The sequence below is a fragment of the Macaca nemestrina genome, chromosome 1 (assembly GCF_043159975.1).
Source record: "Macaca nemestrina isolate mMacNem1 chromosome 1, mMacNem.hap1, whole genome shotgun sequence".
Classification (NCBI taxonomy): domain Eukaryota; kingdom Metazoa; phylum Chordata; class Mammalia; order Primates; family Cercopithecidae; genus Macaca; species Macaca nemestrina.
The window spans coordinates 136,903,869-136,911,064 of record NC_092125.1 but is presented as its reverse complement, the minus strand read 5'-3'; the positions used below and the strand labels follow the sequence as shown (position 1 = coordinate 136,911,064).

Below are 7,196 nucleotides of genomic sequence, written 5' to 3'. Positions count from 1 at the left end.
CAACTCTTAGAGAACTGGCTAATTATTGAAAAGGGGAGAGAACCGGGAATAGATTCGGGGAGAGGGCTATTTATTTTGTGACCTTTTAGAAATTCAGAGAAGACGTCAGGTAGGCAATTGGATTCAAAAACAGTCTGGAGGTTGGGAGAGAGGTCATGGCTGCAGAGTTACATTCAGAAGCTATCAGAATATCAGTAATGGAAACAGTCCCAGAAAGAAGTGAGGGAGATCTGGAGAAGCAAACTGAGGTTTCACAACCTCACAGAGTGTTATTTGCAAGATTATGTTAATGATTTTAGAGAGACTTAAGGCATGAACTGTATGAGGCACCGAGCTTAACAGAGATCTAAAGCCAAAAAAAAAAAAAACAGAAAAAACAAATCTGCACTTATCTTTTGTCTTCCTGTAACTTCTCTAACCTGTGATTTGATAACTCCTAAATATCCTCCATGCCTTTCCTTGAAGATGCTGCTGTCATCTGCATTTCTGTTCACCTTCAGACTTCTGTGGCATCTCCTTTTGTGATTACAGTAATATCATCGGGATAGAGTTGAAAAAACTAGAATTTATTTATCTAATGAGTAATATTTCTGTGATTCCAGAAAGATATATGTAAAAGGACCAAGTGTCATATTAGTTAGCTCTTAGGTTGCTGCAGAACTAATTGCAGTTTTTGCCATTACTTTTAATGTGGAACTGGACAATAAGCAATTTAAAGTAATGCCAAAAACTGCAATTACTTTTGTACCAACCTAGTTTCTAGAATAAAAAAAAAAGGAAGACAAAATTTTAATAATCAAAAATTATCCTTGAAAATCTTCCAAATTGTCCATCTAAAGCAGAATACTTTGTATATCAACCCTATACAGATACCAATTTCTCAATAAGTCCAAAGAAGACTGGTTTTGCTCCAGCACTAATACAAACTACTCCTGGTGTCAAGTACCAGATAAAAGCTGTGGTTGTACCAAAGAATACTAGCAGGTAGATTTGAATTCATGAATGTTCCGAGTTCATGTGAAATGAGTTCACATTAGAACTAATACTAGTCTAAGCTTCTTTCTAGTCAGATATGTAGATTCTAAGGGGAGTTTTCCGGTGGTAATGGAAGGGAGCTTTGTGCAGTAGGTATCAAGGGTCCTAAGAACGCAGAAATGAGACTGCTGAGAACATATGTCCCTGATTCAGGAGCAAAGAATGCATTTGCTTATTATGGAATATGAGTGGGGTGATGTGTAAGAATTTGTAAGCCACAACACAGGATTAATGTCAACGTTACTTATAATTTTCTAAAACAAATTCTATGTGTTTTGAGTTCCTATTCCAAAAAGCTGGCAAGAAATTCAATCTTTGTTATCACTGAGTTTGCTACACAGACTCTAGGATCTGCTACACAGACTCTGAGATCCGCAGAGCCAAGCCCACTGCCTGGGAAGGGCCTTCTGGTTTCCTGTTCATGAAGTTCATTGCCTGTATGCTCATTGTTCAAGCCAGCAGGGGCTCTTTGAGAGTGGGGACTCCAATATGTCTTTGTCAGCATCAAAGTATCCAGAATTTCCACGTGCACCGCAGGTCTCATCAGAGATTCCACAGCCACCCCAAGTAGATAAAATGTGCAATTCTTTTAGAAACTGTAAAGCCCAGGGCTGGCCTCCCCTTTGCCCCCACCCCTCTCTATAATGGTGTTTCAACCTCCAAGCTTCGGCCTTAACTTTGCCTGCATAATGGCTCCTTCCAGTGAAGATCCAGTACAATATTGAGGTTGAGCTTTAATTAATACTTTGATTGCAAAGTATTCTGCAAATATGGAAAATAGATATAATCCATTGAAACCACAAACATGTACAGATCCAATGACTTGCTGCAAATTTAGTTCTTCGAGTCAGTCTTGAGTTGTCACATTGCGTATTGTCATTTCTAAAGGACACCGAATTCAAAAAGTCTTCCTAAACAAGTTAGAGGACATTGTTATCACCACATTATCCCAGAATACAAGAGGCTACAGCTACCAGAAGACCGTACTGGGACTGGCAAGAAGTTAACCACATTTTCATGCTGAATTTGATGGAAAATTGGATGCATTCCAGTCTGTTTACAGTCTGGGTGGGAGGGACAGATTTGCCAAGAGCACATTTAGCATGTTGCAGCATAGTTTATCTGTCTGCAAATCTGTCCATCCCACCAGACTATCTCTGCCTTGAGAAGTGGAATCCTGACACGCTCATTTCCACAGTTCCAGCAAGTCTTATGGTCTGGCATACAAAGGGCACTCAGTAAGTAAAGCCCACTACCATGGTTGGGAAAAGGCTTTTTCTGCTTAGTTTTCTGTTTGCCATGACACTCCTTCTGCAATTAAAACCGTCATTTATTGCTTATACTCTACAATCCATTGACTTACTAGTTTGGGGCCAATTTTTGGGAAATCTTCGTGACAAAGTCAGCCATGCTTCAACCCCTTGGCTGTTCTCCCTGCAGAGCTATTCCAGAAGCTACAGAGGATGCTTTTTTAATCTCAGACCTTCTGCTGCTCTCTGGTTGACTCTGGTTAAAGAATTCTCCTATAATCCCATTAGGATCAGCTTTTCTCCGTCTGTTCCTTATCACGAATCATTATTAGATGAAAGACAAAAATCCTATCACTTTAGTTAACTGGGTCACTAAGAACCATATGAGTCCTGTGTTCCTGTTCTGAAAGCATAATTAAAGCCCTGACTAATTAGTATTAAAGTAACCTTAATTAACTAACCTAACTTACCACTAATCAAGGGAATGGGCCTTCCGAGATCTCATGGATCATTTTCTAGTCAGTACACAATATAAGCTAATATACATACATACCCCTATGGATGCACTCATTAAAAAAAAAATTAAAACTCTTCATTGTTGGGAGTGTGAGTTGGAGGTTACTTGCTTACTTGCTTATTTATTTATACTCTGCCTCTTCCCACAAAGGATTGGACTCAGAGGACATTATCTTGCATTTGTACTGCAGAGCTCTTGCCATGATTATGAAACAAGAAGGTATTTAGCATGCTCTTTACTTGCTTTGGGTTATTAGTAAGCCCATGATAATTATGTTACCAAAATAATGTAGAGGCTGCTGTATCTGATTTCCACATTACAGATAGTCCCTAGTCATCTATGTGACTTAGAATGCATCACTTTACCTCCCTGGAACCCAGCTTCCTCATCTATGTAATGAGGCCAGTTCATTCATGCACCCACAATGACATTTTGGTCAACAACAGACCACTTTTATAATAGTAATCCTGTAAGATTATAATGGAGCTGAAACATTTCTATCGTCATGGTGATGCTGGTGTAAACAAATGTGCTGTGCTGCCAGCCAAAAATATAGGTTAGTACATAATACTGGATAACGATGATAAGCAACTGTGTTACTGGTTTATGTGTTTACTGTGCCACACTTTTCATCGTTATTTTAGCATGTACTCCTACTACTTATTTTTGAAAAAGATAACTGTAAACGAGCCTCAGGCAGGTCCTTCAGAGGTGTTCCAGAAGAAGGCATTTTTTTTACAAGGGATGACAGCTCCATGCATGTTATTGTCCCTGAAGATCTTCCAGTGGAATAAGGCATGGAAGTGAAAGATAGTGATATTCAGGATCCGGACCCTGTGTACTCCTAGGTTGATGTGTGTATTTGTGTCTTAGTTTTTAACAACAACAACAAAAAGTTTAAAAAGTAAACAAACAAACCTTTGAAAATAGAAAAAAGACTTAAAAAATAAGGATATAAAGAAATTCTTCTTTTTTGGTGAGACAGAGTCTGGTTCTGTTGCCCAGGCTAGAGTGCAGTGGTGAAATGTCAGTTCACTGCAACCTCCACCTCCTGGGTTCGAACGATTCTCATGCCTCAGCCTCCAGAGTGACTGGGATTACAGGTGCGTGCCACCATGCCCAGCTAATGTTTTGTATTTTTAGTACAGTGAGGGTTTCACTATGTTTGCCAGGTTGGTATGGAACTCCTAGCCTCCAGTGATCCACCCACCTCAGCCTCCCAAAGTGCTGGGATTGCAGGCGTGAGGCACTGTGCCCAGCCAGAAAATATTTGTGTATAGCTGTATAATGTGTTTGTGTTTTAAACTAAGTGTTATTACCAGAGTCAAAATGTTTTAAAAAAATTAAAAGTTGATAAAGTTTAAAAGTCACAGTAAGCAAAGATTCATCTATTATTAAAAAAGAATTGTGTAAATTTCGTGTCACCTGAGTGTACAGTGTTTATAAAGTCCACAGTAGTGTTTAGTAATGCCCTGGGCTTCCACATTTACTCACCAGTCACTGATGCACCCAGAGCAACTTCCAGTTCCACCAACTCCATTCATGGTAAATGCCCCATACAGATGTATCATATTTTGTTTCTTATATCGCCTTTTAGTTTTTTGTTTGTTTGTTTTGTTTGGTTTAGACAGAGTCTAGCTCTGTTGCCCAGGCTGGCATGCAGTGACGCAATTATAATTCACTGCAGCCTCGCATTCCTGAGCTCAAGTAATCCTCCTGTCTCAGCCTTCCAAGTAGCTAAGACTATAGGTACATGCCACCATGCCCAGCTAAAATTTTTCTCTTTTTTTTGAATTATGTTTTGTAGAGACACAGTCCCACTATGTTGTCCAGGCTGGTCTCAAACTCCTGACCTCAAGCTATCTTCCCACCTTGGCCTCCCAAACTGCTGGGATGCAGGTGTGGGCCATCACGCCTGGCCAATATACCGTCTTTTAACTGGTCCTTTTCTATGTTTGTATGTGTTTAGGCACACAAATACTTACCATTGTGTTTTAATTGCCTACAGTATTTAGTACAGTAACATGCTATACAGGCTTGTAGCTTAGGAGCAATAGGCTGTATGTTATATAGCCTCAGTATGAAGCAGTCTGTACAATCTAGGTTTGTGTCAGTACACTCTACAATGTTCACGATGAAATTGTCTAACAATGCATTTCTCATATAATTTCTTTGCATGATTGGATATTAAGGCCCCTCCCAACTTTTAACATGCTCAGTTATTCTCTGAGTGTAAAGTTTCTCTTGCTCTCTAAGTCCTCTATCTTGCAAATCTAACAGATGTGATGTCTATTCTCTAATACAGAGTCATTTTTTGTGACTGGTCTTAATTATCGACCCTTTTGAGAGCTTATATCGTACAGTCTGCAAGACTGTCTAATGAGCAAGCAGAATAACAAAATGCCTTTTGCAACTAATTTCAGAAACACGGGAGAGGATCCACCAAAGTATCTATCTTACGCAGCTCTGATATTGTCACAGTAGTTTGCTAATCAAACATGGGAGGGCAAGAGAGGAGCCCCCTGCCCTGCACCAGGAATGTCAGTCAACCAACAGGTGATGGTCAGGCAGTTGCTAAGCTGTCTCTCTAAAATAAGAATTAGTCTCAGCCAGTGCCAGGGAAAAGCAGTCCCCCAATAGACAGAAAAACCTGAGGGCAGGCATGGTGGCTTACACCTGTAATCCCAGCACTTTGGGAGACTGAGGCAGGTGGATCACCTGAGGTCATGTGTTCTAGACTGGCCTGGCCAACATGGAGAAACACTGTCTCTACTAAAAATACAAAATTAGGCGGGCATGGTGGTGCATGCCTGTAATCCCAGCTACTTGGGAGGCTGAGACAGGAGAATCACTTGAACCCAGGAGGTGGAGGTTCCAGTGAGCCAAGATTGCACCATTGCACTCCAGCCTGTGCAACAAGAGTGAAACTTCATCTAATAATTAAAAAAAAAAAGAAAAACCTGAAACTGTTGATCAGCTTTCCAATAAGACCTCAGGAGTTGGGTGAGTGGGCTTAAGCATGTGCACTAAGGCAGAATGGTAGAGTTTAACTGATATATGACCTTACAGGATCACTTGACTGGTAAGAGAGAAAAAAAAGCCTCAAGAGAACATGCATACAACTCCTGTAAACTCCTGTGCATATGCTCCCCACTGCCAAGCACTAGCAGGCCACTGTGCATGAGGACAGCCCATCCCAAGGGAAGAATCGGGAGAAGTAACACAAGACCCGGAAGCATGCCAAACCCTAAGGTAAAGTCAACCTGGGCACTTGATCTTTCAAGTTGCCTGGCTGGCCCTCTTCCAAGTGCAATTTACTTCCTTTCATTTATGAACCCCCGAGTACCTGAGACAGGTCTCAGTTAATTTAGAAAGTTTATTTTGCCAAGGTTGAGGATGTGCGCCCGTTACACGGCCTCAGGAGGTCCTGATGACAAGTGCCCAACGGGGTCAGAGTACAGGTTTGTTTTTATACATTTTAGGGAGAGACATGAGACATCAATCAACATATGTAAGATGAATATTGGTTCTATCCAGAAAAGGCGGGACAACTCAATGCAAAGTTGGGACTACTTGAAGCGGGAGGGGGCTTCCAGGTCACAGGTAGGTAAGAGAAAATTGTTGCATTCTTTTGAGTTTCTGACTAGCCTTTCCAAAGGAGGCAATCAGATGTACATTTATCTCAGTGAGTAGAGGGGTGACTTTGTATAGAATGGGAGGCAGGTTGGCCCCAAGCAGTTCCCAGCTTGACTTTTCCCTTTAGCTTAGTGATTTGGGAGCCCCAAGATTTATTTTCCTTTCACACATTCTTGTTCTAAAGCCTTTTAATAAACTTGCTCTTCTGCTCTAAAACTTGCCTCCATCCCTCACTCTGTCTTATGGCCCTCGGTCAAATTCTTTCTTCTGAGGAGGCAAGAACTGAGGTGATTGCAGACCTGTGCAGATTCACTGCCACTGACAGTATCTGCAGTACCACACTTCAGTTCTACAATGTGAGATATTGTGCATTTATCTATCATTTGCCATTGATGTGAATGAGTTTTCAAGACCATTTCCTTAGCCGAGATTGCGAGTTACAGGGAACCAAAGAAAACATTATGATGTGGACATACCACTAAAAGAGACCAAAAGTGAAAACAAGGTGACCCAGCTTGATCAGCCTCTTAATAGTTCTCATATTTCTCAGGGCAGGATGGGCTCTACAGCACTCCCCACCCCCCACCTCCTTGAATTTTCCATGATAAAGAAACTGTATCTGTTTAAACTCAGGAACTTGTATTAAAGGAAGTGGTATTATTCAGCACTAGAACTAATGTTTGAAGGAGGCCACAAAATTTCCCATCCTAAACAGGTTTAAGGATAACTTAGCTTTGTTTTGGTCTGGGACTGTTTAA

The 7,196-nt window shown here is 40.9% G+C and overlaps 1 long non-coding RNA gene across 1 annotated transcript; it reads left to right on the top strand.

The window, feature by feature from the left end:
• Window positions 1-2,950: 2,950 nt before the first annotated feature.
• On the top strand, window positions 2,951-6,392 carry LOC105485438 (uncharacterized). The gene is made up of 3 exons (XR_989577.2): window positions 2,951-3,021; window positions 5,872-6,054; window positions 6,285-6,392. It is a non-coding gene; the product is annotated as an uncharacterized lncRNA (long non-coding RNA).
• The last annotated feature ends 804 nt before the right edge of the window (window positions 6,393-7,196 follow it).